Source organism: Heptranchias perlo, chromosome 4 (genome assembly GCF_035084215.1).
Source record: "Heptranchias perlo isolate sHepPer1 chromosome 4, sHepPer1.hap1, whole genome shotgun sequence".
NCBI classification, from domain to species: Eukaryota; Metazoa; Chordata; class Chondrichthyes; order Hexanchiformes; family Hexanchidae; genus Heptranchias; species Heptranchias perlo.
Window position 1 is genome coordinate 113,446,957 of NC_090328.1, and position 23,903 is coordinate 113,470,859.

The 23,903-nt window shown below is 41.9% G+C and overlaps 1 protein-coding gene and 1 long non-coding RNA gene across 5 annotated transcripts in view; one reads left to right on the forward strand and one right to left on the reverse strand.

Moving 5' to 3' along the window:
• Positions 1–23,903, forward strand: part of bnc2 (basonuclin zinc finger protein 2) — a 539,145-nt gene that overhangs the window by 140,714 nt on the left and 374,528 nt on the right. The gene's annotated exons all lie outside the window — the stretch shown is intronic.
• LOC137321187 (uncharacterized) lies at positions 1,907–9,320 on the reverse strand. Of its 2 annotated transcripts, none has more exons than XR_010962733.1 (3): positions 8,907–9,320; positions 8,727–8,793; positions 1,907–1,987 (listed from the first exon to the last, which is right to left on the reverse strand). It is a non-coding gene; the product is annotated as an uncharacterized lncRNA (long non-coding RNA). The 2 variants fall into 2 exon arrangements; XR_010962732.1 differs by lacking the exon at positions 1,907–1,987 and adding an exon at positions 6,599–6,746.

The following is a 23,903-nucleotide window of genomic DNA, read 5'->3' on the forward strand; positions in this document are numbered from 1 at the left end:
GTGATGATTCCTTTTTTTGAGCATGTGTGGAAGAGATCTTACGTAAAAAAATGTTTTAATTTTATTGTCTTTTGTTGTGTCTTATTAATTTCAAACATGGCTCGCATTCTTCCATCCTGTTTCTCACTACATAATATTTTATGAATCGTACGTTATAATATCACATATTGATGCGAATGTTACATTTATGCAAATCAGTTCTGTAATGAAAGCATTTGAAAAAGAGTGCTGCTCTTTTCATAATAATTATTCATTTGAAAATGGCCCTTTAGGGTGAAGTGACATCAGGTTTAGATTACTGTAATATTTTTCGCTGCAGTAGAATTCTCTTCAGATAATCTGTGATTAGGATGAACTTTATTTAAAGTACCAGCCACTTTTGCATAGATTATTTGAAAAACTATGAAAAAGTAACTCTATACAGCACTCTCATAATCACACGTTAAAACGTCTTTTGAGAAGAAAGGTAACAAAAGTGCTTTTTATTTCAGGTGATCCTTATACTGAAATGAATATATATATATATATACATATATAATATCCAATTCTTTCAAATCTAAATTAATAATTAAAGCTAAAAATTAAATTTATTGTCATGATCTGGAATTCACTGCCTGAAAGGGTGGTGGAAACAGATTCAATAGTCACTTTCAAAGGGGAATTGGATAAAAACTTGAAGGGGAAAAATTCGCAGGGCTATGGGGAAAGAACAAGGGAATGGGACTAATTGGATAGCTCTTTCAAAGAGCTGGCACAGGCACGATGGGCCGAATGGCCTCCTTCTGTGCTGTATGATTCTAATTAGCAGGCAAATACAGCAGCCTACCAAAAAGTCTTCATGCAATCACCTCATTAAAGAGACATGTCTCACTAAAATATGGATAATCCAGTTGACGGGAGGAGGGATTTATCGATTAATGGACACAGTGCAAACCTCTTCCTGGATTTATTTGGTTATTGCCATATCCTTTTCCAAATAGTCATTCGAAGGAATTGAAACCTGTGAAATGAGAACTGACTGTTAATGATCGACAAGCAATTCTGTTATTTTCCTCGAAGAATTTTGAAAAATATAATAAACAAGGGAACTGACTTGAACCACATGACAAAGTTACCTCTGTTTATCTACAAGTAAAAGTCCTGCTGTGTGGTATTTCTGCAAATTTCTTTTGGAAAAAATCTGTTCCCCCAAAATGATACAGAGTCACTGGCTACTAAAGGTACTGAACCTTTGAATCTTCTGTCTCCTTTGGGCATTGTTGCATATGGAGCAGGAAATTGCCCTTTAGACTTGAGCTGACGAGCAAGAATTTTGTTTTCATTGAATACTTTATGAAATATTGGGCATCAGAAAATGGTTCATCTACTTTCAGAGGTTGGTGAGCCAAGCAGTTCCCCTCCCCCTCTCCAATCCTACTTCTTTGCCACAGTCAATAAAATGGACAGGGGATTAAAGGGTTATTAGAATTCGTCTGAGTATCTGGTCTTTGCTGTGCTGCGACCTGTCTGATGACTTGCAGTAATGGTCTGGAGGTTAGCCATTTATCCTGATGTCCAGGTCCCTAAGGTCAGTCAGTGGCTGCATACTGGATAGGCACTGGAATTCATTCTCCCATCTCTAGAGGAAAGGGAGCCAAACTGCTGAGACCTGTATTGATGTATCTTGCACAAATTATTCAGAGGATGATGGGGGGGGGGGGCGGGGGGAGTCCTGATGTGATGCCGAATGATAGATACCAGTGCTGGATGGAATGTGCTGTTTTCTTGCTTAGTCCCCCCAGATTTCCTCATGGAGGAGTCCATGTGACAGCTCACCGTCTCTGGACACTTGCTCTTGGCGTTTGACAGGGGGGGCAGTGACTGCGCATTGTATTGGCTACTCACCATAGATTACTGTTTGATTGACCCTTTCTGTGCTGAATGCGATCTGCGACTTATGATCATAACGGCTTGTCCTAAGCTTTCCTCGTACTCCTCATGTCAAATACTAGAAGGTAGGAATAGAAAAGTGTAAAATATTAAGGGGACATTCTACAGGCCTCATATTCTGTGATTGAACAGGAACATTTAAGTCATTTATTACAGTGTCTGAAAACCACCAGAATGCTCAAAGGGTTAACTGCTTTAGTAGTGTGTCCTTAAAACTCTCCTGTTAATAATTGGAATATTGTCACAGCATCTCAGGTAAAAGTCTTTAACGACATGTTTCTTATTTGGTTTATTTTTTTCGAACATAATTTCCATCTCCCAGCTCCAGAATTCCCAGCTCCTCTCCCATAGGTTACTGTTTGCTGGGTTGTGAATTCCCAGTCACTCCCCATCCTAAAGGTTACCCTCTGGTTGTAATATACCTGATTGACTCCTTGGGCTTTGCCCTAGGACTTTGCTTAAATTTCTTTTCAGGTTCGTTACAAACAAATTTGTTAGAATAATGCATTTTTTCTTTGTCAGTTGTGCCTCTAATTTACTGTTACTCTCTATTACCCGTGTCAGCGCAATATACAACACACTGAAAAATAAAGTTATTAAAGAACTTTTTTGTTCAGAGAAATTAATATGAATTCGGATGGTTTTTGCAGTTCTCACATTTCTTTAATGTTCAGCCCCACAGATGTGTTGTGGCAGAAGTCACTAGCATGTCTCGGACACCGAAAAGGACATTCAGCACTCCAAGGGCTAAAGTGCCATTTTCCACCATTTCTGCCATTGCAGGATGACTGATGCGATGAGGCTTCGATTGTGACTTTACTGCAACGTGCATTAGGTGCAAGGGCACAAGGAATTTAGTGGAATAACTGTGACCGATTCCTGTTATGTCAGTGCCCCCTCACACATTGCCATAATTTTATTTTCTCAAATTGTTTTATCGCACAGACATCAGCAAATTAAATCAACGACATTTACTTTCTCTACGGTTTTTGAAGCAAATTCTCCACGCCAGTTGGGTTATTTTAGCAGCTTTAGATGCCGATGTATCTGCAATAATTTTTTACTTAAAGTGCTGTTCCTGAAATAAGGAAAGTTTTTCACACTTTAGGAAGGGTGTCAAGCCCTTGGAGAGGGAACAGAGGAGATTTACCAGGATGATACCAGGGATGAGGGACTTCAGTTATGTGGAGAGACTGTAGAAGCTGGGATTGTTCTCCTTAGAGCAGAGAAGGTTAAGGGGAGATTTAATGAAGGCATTCAAAATTATGAGGGGTTTTGATAGAGTAGACGGGAAGAAACTGTTTCCACTGATGGGAGGGTCGGTAAGCAGAGGATACAGATTTAAGATAATTGGCAAAAAAGCCAGGGGGGAGATGAGGAGAATTTCTTTTTACATAGCGAGTTGTTCTGATCTGGAATACGCTGCCTGAAAGGGAGGTGGAAGCAGATTCAATAGTACTTTTCATAAGGGAATTGGATAAATACTTGAAAAGGAAAAATTTGTAGGGCCATGGGGAAAGAGCAGGGGAGTGGGACTAATTGAATAGCTCTTTCAAAGAGCTGGCACAGGCACGATGGGCTGAATGGCCTCCTTCTGTGCAGTAACATTCTATGAATTCTGACAATTCTGCTTTGCGTAGATTGACCATCACTGAAATTCTGCATTAACATTTTCAGCGTGCCATGTATTCTCGATCGAACAGGCAGGCAGCAATGTATTTGGTATTCTTAATTTTACTTTTCACCCCCAGTTCAACTCCACATGTCAACTTTTTGAGGAGAATGTTTTTCCTGGAGGAACATTTTCCTACATAATAACAGTGACTGCGCTTCAAAAGTAATTCATTGTGTGCTACATAAACACAATTTTATTTTATTTATTTATTTTTCCTTTTTTTTAAAAGGGAGGAGAGAGTGAGATTAATGATCATCATACTATTGGAGTGTTTGGAAGAATTGATAAGTTAGAAACATACCATTACAAATCTGATCTGGATTCCCACACTGGCAATTCAGAATTGACCAAAGACCAGTGTGAGGGGGAGCGGGGTTTGGGGGGGGGGGTAGAGAATCCTGGTCTTATCTTTGTGTAGCCTCCCTCTATATGGAATTGCTTGTTATGGGGTTGGGTCCGATTTGTTTCAACGCACATTTCAATCCGTGATTTTGGGCACAGACTAGTATACAGGGATGGAAGTTAAAAAAATCCCCTGTTATATCCACTATTTCTGAGTATGAGAGAGTTGATATGGATAAAAAAATGGTTGGATTTGGGGCCAGATCAAATGTCCGACCCCTGGATTATGCCACTTTCCATAAGACCTACTAACCCTGGCTGATAAATATATTCAACAAGTAAAGCCCATAACACAGATCTGTGTGAAAAGAAAGAACTTGCATTTCTGTAGCACCTTGCACGACCTCAGGACGTCCCAAAGTGCTTTACAGCCAATGAATCACTTTTGAAGTGTAGGAAACGCTGCAGCCAATTTGCGCACAGCAAGATCCCACAAACAGCGATGTAATAATGACCAGATAATCTGTTTTAGTGATGTTGATCAAGGGATAAATATTGGCCAGGACACCGGGGAGAAATTCCCTGTACGGGCCTTGTACTGAGTACCAGCAATCCTTGCAGTGTGCTTGAACCGTCTTTTCAATGAAACCTAAAGTGTTTTAATGTACGCAGTGACAATGCTGTGAAATGCAGTAGGCTGAGAGGGAAGTGAAAGTTGCAGGTCACTGGACTGGAATGTAGGGGACAGTCGTACCATTCCTGACAATGTGTGGAACGAAACTGTCCCTTTCAATCAGCACCTTGTTAGGAATTTGCTTTCACCCAGAGCTGTGTGTCGTGACTGCAGATTGTTATTGCCATAAGAGCATGTCCTACTTCATAAATATATAACAAACGGTGATGAAGAAATACTTTGCTGAAAGTGGTTAAAATGAACGGTGAAATGCTGTGAGTGTGTGAACTAACAATTATAGCAGCTGGGTTTCTGGTGAGCAAGCACTGGAATGGTTACATGTGAGGAGGGAGGAATAACATTTAACCAGTGACATGATACAGATCTTAAAGATCCTTACCCAGTGTGTTAGTGGTTGACAGACAGCTGATTTCAATGTGTAAAAATTCAGCACACTAGTTGGTGAAATGATGTTCCCTTAAGATGTACTGTATCATCGCAGAGCAACCAGAACACGAGGCTTGGCAAGAAAGTGTTTACTTGCTTTGTTCTGAATGGAGAAAAGAGTGCTTTTTCTCCCCTTTGCCTCGGAGGTGATGTGATTGTCATGTGATGATGTGGGCCAGTCTATGCTCGGCAGCAACAGGGACAGTTTGTCCTTCCGAGCCATTAGCAGCACATCAGAATAGTGTCACATGGAGAAACCACTGATCTTTAACCCAGTTCCCTGTGTGCCTGATACTTAAAGAGATAATACCCCCTTCTGCTTGACATAGCTTGGCTATCTTACAAAATTATTAAATGTGACATCTTTACCATTATACTTTTTAAGGCCCCCATCCCCCGACCAGACAAAAACTTTTTTAAAGTATGAAGTGAAAAGTCGGCCTGTTATTGAAGTATTTAGAATAATTTCAGATACTGAGCTCTCGATTTTCCATCATAATTGCACTTTGTTAAAGTGTCTGCTAAAGATTTGGTTTTCTGATTGATATGTAATCAGGATTCTCAGAGTGAAGTGTGATTGGTAGAACACACTGCTTTAATGTCGATCTTGAACGGGGAATCATTTAATAATTTGTCTGTTTGGAGATTATACTTTTAAAATTCTTTCTTCTAAATTGGGAAAGCAGATTGAATGTGTTTATTTCCTAAAGTTTACTTGTAAAAAAAGAAGCAAGAGTTTCAAATTACTCCTGGAAAAGAAGCTTTGCATATTGTCAGAACTAGAACATAAATAGAAAAAGCCAAAGGAGAGTTTTGCCTGAACACTAGAACACACATTAATTGGTACAAGTGATGCTTTTTACAGTCTGCATTAGAGAAATAACAATCAGCTGCATAGAGTTATTTTAATTAACGATCTATTTTAAAAAGCCAAATATTTTTTAAAATATTGTTTTTTATGCAAACTACAAGAAGTTAAATTGTGCCTAAAAGAATATTGACTTCATGACATTGTGGAATCTGTACAGGCAAACGAACAAGAGAGAGTATTTTACACAGTAAATACAGTATAATGGAACAGTGAATGGCAAAAATGTTCCCAGCGAGTAGAATGATCCCAGTAACTGCTATTCCTAATTCACTCTTTATCCACGTTGATTCATTTCAGCAGAAGTTACTGCAACATCTCAACATTAATTTGTTTCACATTTTGTTTGTAAAGCACTAAACAAAATCATTTCAGGCGCTGCTCTTTCTCTCTCAAGGCTTTGATGTCTTCAGTTGTATTGTTTTTTTGAAGAACCTTTATTTTAACGTAGGGATATGAATAATTGTAACAAATTAAATACTTTCGTTTTCTGTCGCTAAAAATCTCACCCTGTGCTGCCAAAAAAAAAGTTGCGGCACAAATTTTTAAATTAACGACATAATTTTCTTGAAAAGATAAACTGACTGTTATTCTTTACTTAATGTCAGAAATGGAAAGCAAGTAGTGGTGACTGAGCTAAACTCAGTCATGGTTCTGTATAAAGTGTTAGAGGATGTACAGATAAGACTTTGGATGATGTAAAACTTGGAGATTCTTGCACATTCTTGTATGACAAATCCCAGCTTTCCTCTCGATGGATCCAGACAGGGTCATCCTTAGTGTCTGGGTTACTTTGTCTGTTGATGTCCACACTACAGCAAAGTAAGAAAAAAAACACAGGAAGATTTCTCTGACGCTGAGATCTTGTTGTTAGCTTATTGTCGAACACTCTTGCTTGGGAAGGCCGGATCTGGATGTATTAGTTAGTCAGCCTAATAATCCCTGCACAGACTCTATTGATTTTTCTAAGGGCAAGTTTATGAACTAAATAAACTTGGAGTTGGTATCTTAATAAACTGCTTTGCTCAGTCTGTCACATTTAGTTATGGGGCTACGCCGTTTTAAAAAAAAGGCTAATTCTTATACAGATTGTTCACAGCAGGGCTTCAAATTAGCCCTTTGTTTGGGAATGCTCCCTCACTTGGGCTTGCTTTGAGCACATTCCTCCGTTTTACCCTAATGAGTTGCAACACTGATAATGTGGCTGATGATCTTTCATTGATTTCACTATCACTTGCTTGTCTGGTAATTGATCCGTTGCTGAGCTTCTAGTTAATTATATCGGCTTTGACATGGCCTCGGTCTAGGGGGGATTTCAAGTCTTGCAGAATAACAGTTTTAATAAAGGAGTCTATTACTGCAGGTGCTGCTGCTGCTACTGCAGGCTGGCTAGGCTGGGAGTGGGGGAGAACTGCGGGACAGAGGGGAGAGGGAGAGGGAGAGCGCGCTATTGGTAGTGTCCTTTAGCCTCCCACAAATAAGAGCCATTAGTGGGAAGGTCAGAAGCAGAGTAAGCAGCTTGACTGGAGCACTGAGTGGCACTTCAGAAATCAAGAGGCTAGCTAATTTTTAAAGGGAGTTAGGACGAGCAAGAGCAGGTTTGAAAGTGCAGCTACTGTGTGGCACTATTGCTCAGTGCAGACACGAGAGAAAAAACCTTCCACCTACGGGATCTTGTCTTGGACCACAGGTGGACATTAGTGCAATTTAATCCAGTTTTTTTTTTCATTTTTTTAATGTGTTTTTTGTGCATTTTATTTTTTTTTAAAAATCAAGCATTTTCTGCCTCAATGCTTTTTAATCTAATGGCAGTGAATTGATTGTAGTCAAGAGTGCATGTGGAGGGAAAGTTTGTAGGAAAGCTTTTAGGGAGCAAGAGAGAGGGGATTGTGCATTTGTGTCACTATTGTGTACATTTACTCATTATTTCTCATTGGTACACTAATGACACAGTGCTGTCACTCGAGTGCTTTCTCCTGTGCTAAAGGGTGAGTTTTCCATTATCCCTCTCAAGCTCTAAAGAGGCTGAGGATTGTCAGAAAGTGCTATAGTTTTTTTTCCTCCTGCTCTCTAAATTCCTAAATTGTTCAGCTGTGTGTTTCTGAATGTAATCCCCCCCCCCCAGTTTGTCTGTGCAGAGTTCCACAGGATGTCATTTGGTGCCTGCCAGTGAGGATAGAGGGTCTGACTTTTGCTCTCGTATCCAATGACATCCAGTGGCTGGGAGTTGAGCTGATGGTCTGGTCTCTTCAGTGCTGCATGCACACCTGACAGGCAGCTGCTAAACTGTACAGGGCGTGCTCAGGGAGTCACAGTCTATGCATAAATGATCGGGGTATCTGTTCAGGAGGTGCGAAAGGAGCAGTGACCCCCAAGGAAAGCCAGCTTCTTAACTGCACTCCTACTGTCGACAGCCCAGAGGCTTGAAAAATCCACCAACACCTTTCGGTCAGGAGCGGCAGAAGTGAATGTGAGTGAAAGAGGAAGAGAGAGAGAGAGAGAGAGGAAAAAACAAAGAGAGAGAGTGTGTGTGTGAGTCAGAGCAAGCGACTTCACTTTAAGAGACTTAAGTACCCAACTACTCCATGCAATTCGGAACAAGAGCAGCGTCAACAGAGTCTGGTTTCATGGGGACATGGCAGAACTCCGAGACTAACCTGCTATTCAGAATGTCCCAACAGGTGAGTTTGATTTAAATACAATTTTTTGCTTGCTTTTATTTTTGTTTCTTTCCCCATTCAGATTGCTGTGTTTCTTTTGGTATAGATTTCATTCCATTTGTTGTCACTGACCTGTCGTCTTGCTGTCCCTGGAATTTTTCACACTCGCTCCACTGCCTCCTTAAGAGCACGGCTCTGCCTAGCTTGAGGAAAAGGAAGAAGAATAAAAGAAAAAAAGTGCAAGGACAGCTGCTGTAAAGTTTCACAGAAAGATTTCTAGTGAGGCTTGCAATTGCGTGCAGATGATTGTACCTCTAATGCTTATTATAAACGGAGCACCAGGTCCCGTCTCCCCCATATGACAGAACCTCGGCTGAAACTGATAGTAGGTCCAGGGGCCCCTTCGAGTTCTTTAATTGCTTCATGTGGTAGAATGCAGGTTTATGTGTCGCGGTGAGGGGCGACTGTTGTGCTGGAATCCTTGCCAGAGTTGAGCAGTGGGTCATTAGTGTCTTGTGTGGAGACAGTTTCAGTTGTTACGTCTCTCTCACCCCTCTCTCTCTCTCTCCCTTCTCTGTCTCTCTATCTCTCTGTCTCTCTCCCTCTCTCTCTCTCTGTCTTTGTCTCTCTCTGTCTCTCTCTCTCTGTCTCTCTCTCACCCTTCTCTGTCTCTCTATCTCTCTGTCTCTGTCTCCCTCTCTCTCTCTCTCTCTCCCGTCTCTCTCTCACTGCCTCTCTCTCCCTTCTCTCTCTCTCACTGCCTCTCTCTCTCTCTCTCTGTCTTTCTCTCTCTCTCTGTGTTTTCAGAGTAAGGTCTTGGCTCTTTCCCCAGACCCACGCCTGCACCAGGGGCCGCTTTACAGGCAGCTGGGACTTGGCGTGCTCCTTTTGACGGGAGACCAGAAATCTTGTTGCAGGGCCAGTAATAACCGATAATTAATCACAGAAGCCGGTGTCTCTGTACCAGGCACTCGCTGATACATGCCCTGCCTGCTGCTGGTCTTCTTGCAAAATTATTTGGCTCTGCTGAATGAAAGCAATAGTTTCTTCTTGGACACTGCTCAAACAAGGGCAGGGAGATTCAAACCCAACCTTTACACAGGGTCGCTCCTCGCCTCCAGTCTTCTGGCATGTGGAGTTCTTCCCTAGTTTGGTCATTGGGAACAGAACAAAAAAACAGGTCTCACTGCAGCCCCATAACACATCCAGCCCACAACAAATGAAAATACTATTAATGACGCCTAATAAATTTATAGTCCAGTTTTTAACTATTTCACACTCCATGTCTATTTTAAAGCGAGACCCTAACCCTTTTGGATATATCGATTTAAAGCAGGTGAATTTTGTTATTTCCTGTAGAGGGACCCTAGTTACTGCATATACAGTGCACTATCACTTCAATCGAGTGAAGGGATACTCTACTTTCTCTTCATTCTGCCTCTCATTAGATTTTTTTTGTAATGGGTATTTATTCATTGAATCGACCGCTTCCCTTTAAAGATTGGGGAACAGGAATGACGGGCAGTGAGAGAATATAGCTCTTCAGAACTCAGGTCTCTCTGTCTGTAGATGGCTTGAACAAACTGCTTTTGTGTGCTGCGGTGTTAATCCCTATTCTGAGACTTGCAGCCGTTGCAGCCGTGCATCATTATCCTCCCAGTCAGTAAAAGTTGACATCGGAAGGGAAGCCCTCATGTAGCGAGTGCAAGTGGAACAGATGCGCCAGCATTCTGCGAAGTGTTAATATGAGTAATGTAGTGAGGCTCAGAGAGCACAGGTAGATGAGAGCAATGGGGCTCCATTTCCATTGCTTATAGTGGATGGCCTTGTGTGAGATAAGGAGTATTATCGGTGTCATGAAGAAATGTCAGCAGCGCTGTAAAAGAGAAGCTTTATTTTAAAATAATATGATACACTCCCAATAGAAAGCACCACATTTGATCTATTGTCAGATATAAAATATATATGTGTACAGCAAGGGAGCAAAACTTACTCCCTTGTAAAGAATTTGTCAACAATTCTACGCAACCCAATAGATATTTAAATTCTCTATGCGGCGGTATTCGGTTATGCAGTTTCTTAAATGCAGTAGGATTTGGTTAAAGGAATGACAAGATTTTGTGAAACACCCTTTTGCTTTATGGAGCAGTGTGCCTCACACGCACTTAGATTTCGAGTGGACGGATGAACTTTGCGATTGAATGACACTTTACATAAGAAGCACGGGTGAAAACTGACTTCCTCGAATCACAGATTCCTCTTTTTTTTTGGGTAGTGATTTTCAGACATAAATTACTTGCTTGGCTCAAGACGGAGCTAAAGAGATGAAAGTCTCCAGAGCTCCCTGTCGTAATCAGTGCAAGGGCCGCGAGATGCTGGAATATTGTTTCTCCTCTTTGTGTATTGCCGTAAATATATCAAATAGTGAAAAAAGATTGAGTGCTAATTGGCTTCATTAATTGTTACAGTCAATTCCTGCAAAGTGAATATCTTTGTTACCTAATTGTTTTTTTACTGAGCAGGAAGATATACATAACAGGAATTCCCATGGAATAGTACGAGGAATTTTCTGTCACACAATCTCATGCCCAGTTTCAATTTGTAATAGATCATCTGCAATATAAATTGCTCGATGCTTTTTGATAAGTTTAATTTTGGTGGATGACAGTAATAACGGAAGACACACACATACCATAATCGTAGAAAGTGACTTTATGTAATTTGAGTAGTAAACAAGGGAAAATGCATGACTGGTGCAAAGCATAAATTCACTAAATAGAAATTCACAGCCGGAATTAATGGTGAATGCAGATTTTTAAAAAAGAGGGTTTGATTTCTCATTTTCTGCTCACTTCACGTAAACATTCCTTCATTTGCTTAAGATGACTAGATTGCAATTTGAGTCAGGTTACTGTGCATTTTGGAGGTAGATTTTTTTTTGGTATGATCATCGGAAGGTTAATCCAATCAGTCCCTGGTAATGAATATGAGAAAAGAAGTTTTTATTTTTTTGCCATTTAAGAGCATTGAATCACCCATTGGTTCTGTGGGACAATACATATTGAACACCAGGGGAACTTTACAGCCATGAAAACACACACACCTATTGAGCTGTGTATCATCAGTGAATTAGAGAAACAGGCAGAATTGTGGAAGTTTACTCAACTCACGGTGTTTTCAGAACAGGGGGAAAAAACATATTGTAAGCTCCTTCTGTTTGATGGAAAAATGCTATTGAACTTTCGAGAGGTTAATTTGTTTGTGACAGTTTAAATCTGTGCCTGTCAAATCAGAATCATATCATTTTCACTAAGTATCTTAGAAGTGACCACTATTTAAAAAATAAAAATACTTTTTATACCAAACTCAGAACTCACACAGGAGAGGGAGATTGCAGGTAAAGTCAAAGAGGGAAGATTATTGAAGCAAGTAGTTATGCTTCTTTGTTTTAAAATATTAGTTTTCCTGTAACCGAATCACCTTTATTACAGTGATAGTTAAACACACAGAGCTACAATAAATTTTACCATACGGGATGAAAATGAAGATGTGCCTGAGTAATGTGCTGCTGTAGATAATATTGCCACAAATGTGCTTTAACCCAGCTGAGTTACACTTAGAGAAGAGAAGTAAAGGAAAGAAACAAATATTTTTTAGGCTATTGAAGCTTGTGGTGAGCAATTACATTTTAAACAAAATACCGTAACAATAACAAATAAATGCAGCATCTGTACTAAAGATGGTAAAATGATTGAGTGCCAACATTGTCAGTGAACAGGTAAATCATTTGCTGTTTTGCTTGTAGCGTAATAGAGAATTCTAAATTATTTTACGAACATGTAAAACAGGCAGTGTTTGTGGAATATGGAGTGTACATTTATTAACCTCGCTGTCTTAAAGGTTCTGTCCACCCTCAGATCTGTGTGTCTGGTGTCTGCAGATCTGAAGCCCCAGTGGAAGTGAACGTTCGATTGCTCAGTAAAATGCTGATTGCTTCACAGGGAAATAAAACACAACAATCAAAAAGAAAGAATATTTCTTAGTCAAATAAAAAATCTTTTTCTTTTTAAGTCTAACCATGACCTGATAATCAGTATGGTGTTTACTGCACTTAACAGAAGGTTAACCAATTTTTAAAAAGAAAAATAATTTATTATAAATGGTAGATTTAATGGAGTTACACTTAACGTATACTTTGAAGATATATTTATTGTGGTGTTTCTTTCGGTTTGTTCTTTATTTTTTGTAACCGGGATGTTAAAATTGAAAGTGGGAGTGAGGTGCTGCCAGTACTGCCGGACTGGTCTCTCACCTGTGACAGCAGGTATATGGGCAGCTGGAGTTTACATTCCCCTCACTCCGGTGTGTTTATATGTGAATGACCCAGACTGTGCTAGCGATGGGTCACATTCCACAGCAGATTTACATTCAAACTGCCGTGGCTGGATTTATTTTTTTTCCAGGCAGAAGGTACCAGAAGACCTTGGCCTAATCCTGTTTTTATTATTTCTTTACTTGTAAAAGTGTCGGAATTTTTCAAAGGGTCAGATTTGCCTCAGGACCCCGATAACCCTTAAAGTGTAGCTGTTGAGGCAGATCTTTGGGGGTGGGGAGAGAGGATTGGGGAGTGTTTTGATCTGTGACAGGTCGAGACTGACCAGAGCCTCTAAACCTCCCTCTCTCTTGGCAATAGACCTTGCTACACGACACTCTGCCATGCTTCCTGTGTTTCTCACATCAGAAAGGTGGTCTGGTTTTAATCTACACATTGCTGCATTTCCCCCCTGCTTTTCAGGACTCCTTAACTAGGCTTGATAGTAACACGCTTTCAATTGTTTTATACATATATTAAGTACAGATTTCTGAATTCACCAAAATAACTCTAAATTGATTTGCTTCCAAAGATATCTTTTAGTGTTATTAAAAGTTCTTGACAGGGGTAACACTGAGCTACCACAGAATCTAAAGTGAGAAAATACTGAAACCGTGGCAAACAGGTCTTGAAACTTCTGCAGCGATTAAAGACAAAAAGAAAAAAGGTTTGAAATGCCAGAGTCGTTTTATAACCAGCTCAGCTTCGCTTTGGTCGGTTAAACAGCAGCAAAGGAGATCTTCGACCAAGCTTGCTGCTCTCTTTTTAAACTAACAAGTGTAAAGTGCCACACATAGTCTCTGAAACAAGTACTTGTACAGTATGATTAAAGGCAGTCTTAGTGGAACACAAACATTGACCAATTAGCAAAATAAACTATAAAAATCCTCTGTTTTTGTATATTTTAAAGGGGGGGGGGGAATTAATAGAAAACAATTCTGCCCAATGCATTCTCAAGAGTGGTATTTTGAAAGCACAGAGCCCCAGTCACTGTCAGGTCACAAAGACAGATACAGGAAAGTCCTACTCTGTATTGACAATTTCTTTGTTGGTTTAATTTTTCTTTTGAAATGGATGGATTTGTAATTCGCCAGCACGTGATTATTTAAAACCCTATGTCGGGGCTTCGATTAGAGAACGGAACTGGACCCCATGAGTCAGGTGGCTTGTTTTGTCAGTGAGGGAGCCTTTTCCTCAGATTCCGCAGGCGTGATTATAGTGCAGGACCCTGACACAGACTACCCAAGCCTTTGTTAGTTAGAACCCGTCCCTGCTACAAATTATATTTCCACTCCCACTCACTATTTTAGAGAACACTAAAGGAATAACGCCATCGTTATTATGTTTGAATGAGCAGTAATATGAGATTAATGTTGGTCACCATAGTTCAATTAACCTTTTTAAGCTTGTCCGACTGTACTGTGTGCGTGTTTGAAGGAGTTCATGCTTTATGATGTGCCTCTTGATTAATGTTCAGAGAGGAAGCTTTTGAAGAGAACATCGGTTCAGCCTCCCACCCCAGTGTCAGGGTTCGGAGCCAAAAAGTAACCTCAGTGACTAATTAGTTGCTGAGTAAGACATCTGGTAACTGGGCAGTTTGGTTGAGTGAGGATGTTCTCGAGTGTGTGTGTGTGTGTGTGTCACTGTCGAGGCCAGAGATTGCTAGGACTGTTTGTGATAGTAAGAATTTATTCACTCAGGTCATTGTGACACAGTGGGGCAATTCAAGGAAACACGGGCTGTACACTTTGTACACTGATAACAAGCTGGTGTCATGGAACTGAACAAGTAACAAAAAAAACCCTTCTTTTCGATGTTTTAGCTTAATGAAGGAGGAACAAAATGCTGTTGTCATTCCTGCTTAGACTTCGGCTCAGCACAATGTTAGAGTTAGAGAAAGATCTGTTTCCTTGTTCCAGCGATGAGGCATCAGCCCAAAAGCTCGACTAACAATAATTGTATTTCTTTTTATTTGAAACGTATAGAATTGACCCAGGAGGTAGCTGCTTTTAACTCTTTGAGTCTTCCAGGATCCCTTGGGCTTTATAAAGACACTCCTTTCACTTTCTTTTTAATTTATCATCCTTTCATCCTTTTTTTTTGGAAAGGTATTTTATTTTGTCTCACTCTCTCGTCCATCTGGCACCGAGCGATGGTTCCCTGTGGGAAAAAGTGGGTGCTATTCCCCTAGTTCCTGGCTGGCGATCTCTGGAAGATGCCCGATTGGCAGTGAGGTGATGGTTTCGTTCACCCGCTGAACTTTTCCCTCCGAGAAAGTAGCTTGCCTCTGATGGCGTGAGCAATGTCAGTTATTAATCATAACACGAGCTGACCAAAACCTGCATTCTTCCCACTCTGTTCCACAGCTCCCACATAACAGGCTGAACAGCAGTTCACTCTAAACCTCTTGTGTTGAATGTTATTATGAACTGGAGGGACACAATGAACCGTTGAAACATCCCTTAATTCATAGCATTCTAGGAATAAACTAGATAGTGCAGTGTAGATACATTTGAGCTATTCTCGGAGCTGAAATGCATCATAATCAAAGCCATAAGAAATCGGGGTTTAATTAAAGAGTGTTCTTAGCTCTTTACAATTATTTGATTCCTCCTTTTAACATTCAGCAATCAAATTCTGTATAGAATCACTTTTGCAAAGAGTAAAGTGTGTATTCTACAAACTGACAAAGTCCTTTCAGGATTCAGAGGCTTAAAAGAAAAGCAATCAGAATATAATCTTTTTGCTGGGAGACACAAGTAAGAGGTGACAGTCCTCTGTTGTGGTCCTGTAGGTTGGATCAATTTAACAGATTAGCCGAAAAGCATTTGGTTGCAAATTAAAACTATAATTTAAAACACCAGGCTTCATAATGCAAAAAGCTTCCTTTTGATGCATAGAGTTCTGTGTTTACCCGTCACCTGTGATAGGCCTGAATGCCATTCCCTGATTCTAGCCTGATAATAGTGAGGATTAGGTCATGCACTCTGCACCTTGGCCCTCAACTTACGCGTTGCAACTTCAGGGCTCCAGACATCTTAAATGAAGTGAAAGCAGATGCAGGGGGTAAACAGGCAGCATCTTCGAGAGCCTTGCCCGTGAGCTGAAGTTTTCTCTCAGTCCCATAAGCTGTTTGCTTGTAGCAGTAAAATGTGCGATAGACCCATGTGCTGACTTTACTCTCACTGGCCCAGATTTTGCTGTGGCAGGGCATCTAATGGCATCTGCCGTTAGTTAGATTTCCTCTTGAATGTTTAAGTTTTAAAATTTTTTGCGTGGCAAGTTGATATTCAATGTCAAATCAGGTACAGAAAGAAAAATAAAAGAGGGAAAGAAAGATTGGATTAAGAGAGAGAAAAAAAGAGACAGAAAGGAAAAGTAAAAAATTTTTAAACATTTTTAAAATCTCCGCCAACAATTAAAACCTGAAGGAATGAGACTCCGCACTTGTAATAGTTAATTTTCGGTGTCAGAGGTTGACTGTCAGTAATTAACAATTATCACGTCGTTAAAAGAATACTTAGACTGAAATGGACAAGCCCTAACTTTCTGTGGCGACTTTAGTCCGTATCAACTGTGAAAATACAGGAACTTCACGCCGTTCAATGCATTTCACTGGTGAGGCAGGCAGTGAGATGCCGTTTTTGCAAAGCGAACAGCAGAGCAGCACATCTCAGAGAGAAACTTTTGGATTTCCGCTTTTAACTGTGCACCTGCCCTTGCCTGAAGTTGCTGTACCATTAGCGCATAAATAACGCCGAGTGCCATTAGCCTCACCAATATTTTGACAGTAAATTCTGATCCATTAAGTATTGAAAGTGCCTGCACACAAATTGAAACCAGGTATGTAGTTGAAGTGAGACTTTGAACTCTGCAATGGTTTTCACTCTGACCACCATCATATAGCAGTGGTGTTTACTCCAAAAGCTACTTTTCTGTCAGTATTCTTTGTGTGATTTTACTGGGAGAGGGATATGTTGAACCTTTCTGCCTCAGCCTCTGAGGTGCCTTGCACCCCACTAATATTTCAGCTTTAACCTTTCCATCACCTTCCTTCCCAACTAATGTTCCTCTTATTCCACCATTTACTTTAGGCATTGTTTCAGTTTTTTTATCAAGAAGAAGGAACTTTCATTTATATAGCACCTTTCACAACCTCAGGGCGTCTCAAAGCACTTTACAGCCAATGAAGTACTTTTGAAGTGTAGTCACTGTTGTAATGTAGGAAACGTGGCAGCCAATTTGTGCACAAGAAGATCCCACAAACAGCAATGTGATAATGATCAGATAATCTGTTTTAGTGATGTTGAGGGATAAATGTTAGCTAGGACACTGGGGGAGAACATTTGGAATTATTGTTGTGGGATCTTTTATGTCCACCTGAGAGGGCAGGCAGGGCCTCAGTCTGCACCTCCGACTGTCATGCGCTCTCTCAGTACCGACCCTCCGACAGCGAAACGCTCCCTCAGTACAGCCCCTCCGATAGTGCAGCGCTCCCTCAGTACTGCCCCTCCTACAGTGCGGCACTCCCTCAGTACTGCCCCTCCTACAGTGTGGCACTCCCTCAGTACTGCCCCTCCTACAGTGCAGCGCTCCTCAGTACTGCCCCTCCTACAGTGCAGCGCTCCCTCAGTACTGCCCCTCCGACAGTACAACGCTCCCTCAGTACTGCCCCTCCTACAGTACAACGCTCCCTCAGTACTGCCCCATCTACAGTGCAGCGCTCCCTCAGTATTGCCCCTCCGACAGTACAACGCTCCCTCAGTACTGCCCCTCCTACAGTACAATGCTCCCTCAGTACTGCCCCTCCTACAGTACAACGCTCCCTCAGTACTGCCCCTCCTACAGTACAACGCTCCCTCAGTACTGCCCCATCTACAGTGCAGCGCTCCCTCAGTATTGCCCCTCCGACAGTACAACGCTCCCTCAGTACTGCCCCTCCTACAGTACAATGCTCCCTCAGTACTGCCCCTCCGACAGTGCAGCGCTCCCTCAGTACTGCCTCTCCGACAGTGCAGCGCTCCCTCAGTACTGCCTCTCCGACAGTGCAGCGCTCCCTCAGTACTGCCTCTCCGACAGTGCAGCGCTCCCTCAGTACTGCCTCTCCGACAGTGCAGCGCTCCCTCAGTACTGCCCCCTCCGACAGTGCAGCACTCCCTCAGTACTGCCCCTCCGACAGTGCAGCACTCCCTCATACCTTCAGACTCAGATGAGAATGCTACCCACTGAGTCACGGATAACATCATTTTATTTGAATTAAATTTTATTTGAAAATGATTTAAATTTATTTCAGTGTTTTATTTTAACAATTGTTGTCACATTGATACTCCAGCCAGCCGGGTATGTGGTAAAGTATGATTCAACCCCCCCCCACCCCCCCCGCGCACCCCAATACACGCCAGAGGGAATCTCCCAGGATGATTTGTCTCACTACTTTGGGTTCTCCAACTGGGAGCTCTGAACCAGTGAAACTCACCCGGGTGACACAAGGAAGTTCGAGTGCCGGGTTAACGAGTCTGAGTGAGGAAAGGATGTCTAAGTGATAGGCAGGCCTGGTAACTAGTTAGGTGTTAGGTGCTCTTCTGCCTGGCCTCCCACTTTCCACCCTCCATAAACTTGAGTTCATCCAAAACTCTGCTGCCTGTATCCTAAATCGCACCAAGACCTGTTTACCCAACATCCCTGTGCTCGCTGACCTACATTGGCTCCTGGTCTGGGAATGCCTTGATTTTAAAATTCTCATCCTTGTGTTCAAATCCCTCCACGGCCTCACCCCTCCCTATCTCTGTAACCTCCTCCAGCCCAACAGTCCTCCGAGATCTCTGTGCTCCTCCAATTCTGGCCTCTTGCGCATCCCTGATTTTCATCGCCCCACCATTGGTGACCGTGCCTTCAGTTGCCTAGGCCCTAAGCTCTGGAATTCCCTCCCTAAACCTCTCTACCTCTCTCTCCTCCTTTAAGACACTCTTTAAAACCTTTTTTGATCAAGCTTTTGGTCACCTGTCCCAATATCTACTTACATAGAAACACAGAAACATAGAAAGAAGGAGCAGGATTAGGCCATTTGACCCTTCGAGCCTGCTCCGCCATTCAGTATGATCATGGCTGATCCTCTATCTCAATACCATATTCCCGCTCTCTCCCCATGCCCCTTGATGCCTTTTGTGTCTAGAAATCTATCTATCTCCTTCTTAAATATATTCAATGACTTGGCCTCCACAGCCTTCTGTGGTAGAGAATTCCACAGGTTCACCACCCTCTGAGTGAAGAAATTTCTCCTTATCTCAGTCCTAAATGTCCTACCCCGTATCCTGAGACTGTGACCCCTCGTTTTGGATCCCCCAGCCAGGGGAAACATCCTCCCTGCATCCAGTCTTTCTAGCCCTGTCAGAATTTTATATGTTTCAATGAGATCCCCTCTCATTCTTCTAAACTCGAGTGAATACAGGCCAAGTCGGCCCAATCTCTCCTCATACGACAGTCCTGCCATCCCAGGAATCAGTCTGGTGAACCTTTGCTGCACTTCCTCTATGGCAAGTATATCCTTTCTTAGGTAAGGAGACCAAAACTGCACACAATACTCCAGGTGTGGTCTCACCAAGGCCCTGTATAACTGCAGTAAGACATCCTTGCTCCTGTACTCAAATCCTATTTCAATGAAGGCCAACATACCATTTGCCTTCCTAACTGCTTGCTGCACCTGCATGTTTGCTTTCAGTGACTGGTGTACAAGGACACCCAGGTCCCTTTGTACATCAACATTTCCCAATCTATCACCATTTAAATAATACTCTGCCTTTCTGTTTTTCCTTCTGAAGTGGATAATTTCACATTTATCCACATTATACTGCATCTGCCATGTATTTGCCCACTCACTCAACTTGTCTAAATCGCCTTGAAGTCTCTTTGCATCCTCCTCACAACTCATGATCCTACCTAATTTTGTGTCGTCAGCAAACTTGGAAATATTACATTTGGTTCCCTCATCCAAATCATTGATATATATTGTGAATAGCTGGGGCCCTAGCATTGATCCCTGCAGTACCCCACTAGTAACTGCCTGCCACCCCAAAAAAGACCCATTTATTCCTATTCTCTGTTTCCTGTCTGTTTACCAATTTTCAATCCATGCCAGTATATTACCACCAATCCCATGTGCTTTAATTTTGCACACTAACCTCTTACGTGGGACTTTATCAAAGGCCTTCTGAAAATCCAAATAAACCACATCCACTGGTTCTCCCTTATCTATTCTACCAGTTACATCCTCAAAAAACTCCAGTAGATTTGTCAAACATGATTTCCCTTTCATAAATCCATGTTGACTTTGTCTAATCTCGTTGATATTTTCTAAGTGTCCTGTTATCACATCCTTAATAATAGACTCTAGCATTTTCCCTACTACTGATGTTAGGCTAACCGGTCTGTAGTTCCCTGTTTTCTCTCTCCCTCCTTTTTTAAATAGTGGGGTTACATTTGCCACCCTCCAATCTGCAGGAACTGTTCCATAATCTATAGAATTTTGGAAGATGACAACCAATGAATCAACTATTTCCATGGCTACCTCTATTAGTACTCTGGGATGCAGATTATCAGGCCCTGGGGATTTATCGGCTTTCAGTCCCATTAATTTTTTCCAGTACTATTTTTTTACTAATACTAATTTCTTTTAATTCTTCCTTCTCACTAGTCCCTTGGTTCCCTAGCATTTCTGGGAAGTTTTTTGTGTCCTCGTCTGTGAAGACAGAACCAAAGTATTTGTTTAATTGCTCTGCCATTTCCTTGTTCCCCATTATAAATTCTCCCGTTTCTGACTGTAAGGGACCTACATTTGTCTTCACTAATCTTTTTCTTTTTACATACTTGTAGAAGCTTTTACAGTCCACTTTTATGTTCCTTGCAAGTTTACTCTCAGACTCTATTTTCCCCTCTTAATCAATCTCTTGGTCCTTTTTTGCTGAATTCCAAACTGCTCCCAATCCTCAGGTTTGCTACTTTTTCTGGCAACTTTATATGACTCCTCTTTGGATCTAATACTACCCTTAATTTATTTTGTTAGCCATGGTTGGGCCGCTTTTCCTCTTGCTTGATGTCAAATTTTGTCTATTTCTGCTCCTGTGAAGCACCTTGGGACGTTTTACTACGTTCTAGTCGCTGTATAAATGCTTGTTGTTGTTGTCGCTCAGCCCCCATGAGCTGCCAACCACTTGGATCTGACCGATTTCTTTATGGAAATAATATAATAGGGATAATCCTCATTTCATTCCCTCGGATATTTCCCTAATGTTTCCATCTCTCTTCTATGTGACCTGAGGAAAGTGGACTGTTCCCACCTGCTCCTCAGCTGCTGCCAGTGACACTCTGTGACCTTCCCACACCAGGAATATAGGAACAGGAGGAGGCCATTCAGCCCCTTGAGCCTCTTCCTCCATTCGGTTAGATCATGGCTGATCTGTATCTTAACTCCATCTATCCGCCTTGGTTCCGTAACCCTTAATACCCTTACCTAACAAAAATCTATCAATCTCAATTTTGAAATTTTCAATTGACCCCCAGCCTCAACAGCTTTTTGATGGAGAGAGTTCCAGATTTCCACTACCCTTTGTGTGAAGAAGTGCTTCCTCTGGTAGGGGAATCCAGAATAAGGGAGCATAACCTTAAAATTAGAGCTCGGCCATTCAGGGCTGACATCAGGAAGCACTTCTTCTGAATGGCAGAACAGGCCTGAGGGGCTGAATGGCCTACTCCTGTTCCTATGTTCTTAAGTAAGGTCTGTCTTAAGAGTCCCTAATAACTTATGAGAAACCCATCCACTATTGCAAGAAATAAATAACATCATGGACAAAAAGAGAGGCTTTCACACAGAAATCTCAGTTGCAAGTGTGTCAGCTGCCAAAAGAGAGTAATTAGATCTTAATTACTCTTGGCACAGGCTGGCACAGGCACAATGGGCCGAGTGGCTTCATTCTGTGATAACCACCTGAGCTCCAGGTTAACGCCATGGTCTTAGTAAAAGCTTTAAAAACAGGATAATATTTTCAAGCAGCTTTTTGGATTCTTTTATTTATGGTATTGACTTAATTTACCACAAAAAATGGCTCCAATCCCATCCAGTAATCTCAGTAAAGCTGTAACTGCACAGACTCATTCTGTAAAGGAACATTTCTTGCGAAATATCAACGTGATGTATGTTAATATACACGCAGATTAAAAACGACAAAAACTGTAATTAATTGGAAGAACAGCTTTTTCGAGACAAGCTGCCCCTTTTCTAACTGAGTCTGACCCGTATCCAGACTGGCCGGTGGAGCTTTCTCTCCCGGAATTTACACATTATCGGAATCAAGCACCGACAGTACACGGGACAGCTGATGACACATGCAGGACTGGGACCACCGAGGGAAGACATATTAGGACATCTTGCCGGCCTGTTGCGAATATAGCTGAAAGCTGCTGGCTCATTAGCGGAGAGTGAAACTTGTGTAAGTGTCACTTTACAAGAAGACACTGGAATCTTTCACTCGGGGTGGTGACACGCAGCATTTTACCCCTCCTTGAAAGTGTAACTCTGGAAATAAGTTAGGGCAATGATAAAAATGTGTTTGGGTGCGGAGAAGCTCTCCCGGCTTTCACTTGCTCCCTCTGGGATGCGGGACCACAGGGAGATGTTAATGCTATTCCTGATTTAATAGTTCATGAGCCTGGATGTCACCACACCTCCTGTCAGCCAGTAATCAGTGGGACATTACCATCATTCCTTCCCTCGTTAGTGCCTTCACTAGTTGACATTGTGTAAATGCTTCCTGCAGCGTATAGCCTGCGATGATCATTTACAGGGTGTGGTGTGCACAACTCGCAGCTTCTCTATTGCTGCTAAATCAAGACTTTGGGTGAGGAGGGGGGGGGGTTTCTTCCACCCCTTGTAGGGGGTTTCTACCCCCCCCTCCCTTTTTTTCTCCACAAACTGTTGGCACAGTCGCCGACGCACAAAAAGGCATCTGTGATTGTTTGTGTCAAAACGGCACTGACACCTCACCTTCCAGAAGTCTAATGTCAACACAGCTGTGACTTGCTGCTTTTAGAAACCTCCCAGCCGGGAATTAGGGAGCTATCTTTCCAATGACGGATGCAGTTTCAGTTGCTATTAATTCCGCAGAAGTAGAATTTTTAACCCCCTTCGCAGCCCCCCTCCCCAACCAGGCAAAGGTCGTCCCAACTTGTGTTCAGCTTTGATTGGCTAAATGTCCTGCTGAAGTCTTTCTTTTCTCTTGTTCCTTTTTTTCCCTGTATGGGATTACTGTTTCTGGCTTGTTAAGAGGGTGAACTGTAAACGAGCTATACGCGATGGAGAATAGAGTTAACAGGTAGAACTCGGCCTGATCCCCATTAAATTGTTCCCAGGTAGACTAACATTTAGGTTAAAAGCCCAGTTCACTCAGTTTAGCCACTGAAATGATGTTCAGGTCAGCAGTTGCAAATGGTGTTCCCATAGAATCGTAGAATCTTACAGCACAGAAGAGGCCATTCGACCCATCGTGCCTGTGCCAGCTCTTTGAAAGAGCTATCCAATTAGTCCCACTCCCCTGCTCTTTCCCCATAGCCCTGCAAATTTTTCCCCTTCAAGTGTTTATCCAATTCCCTTTTGAAAGTTATTATTGAATCTGCTTCCACCTCCCTTTCAGGCAGCGCATTCCAGATCATAACAACTCACTGCATAAAAAAAACAATTTCTCCTCAACTCCCCTCTGCTTCTTTTGCCAATTATCTTAAATCTGTGTCCTCTGGTTACCGACCCTCCTGCCAATGGAAACGGTTTTTCCTTATTTACTCTATCAAAACCCCTCATGATTTTGAACACCACTATTAAATCTCCCCTTAACCTTCTCTGCTCTAAGGAGAGCAATCCCAGCTTCTCCAATCTCTCCACATAACTGAAA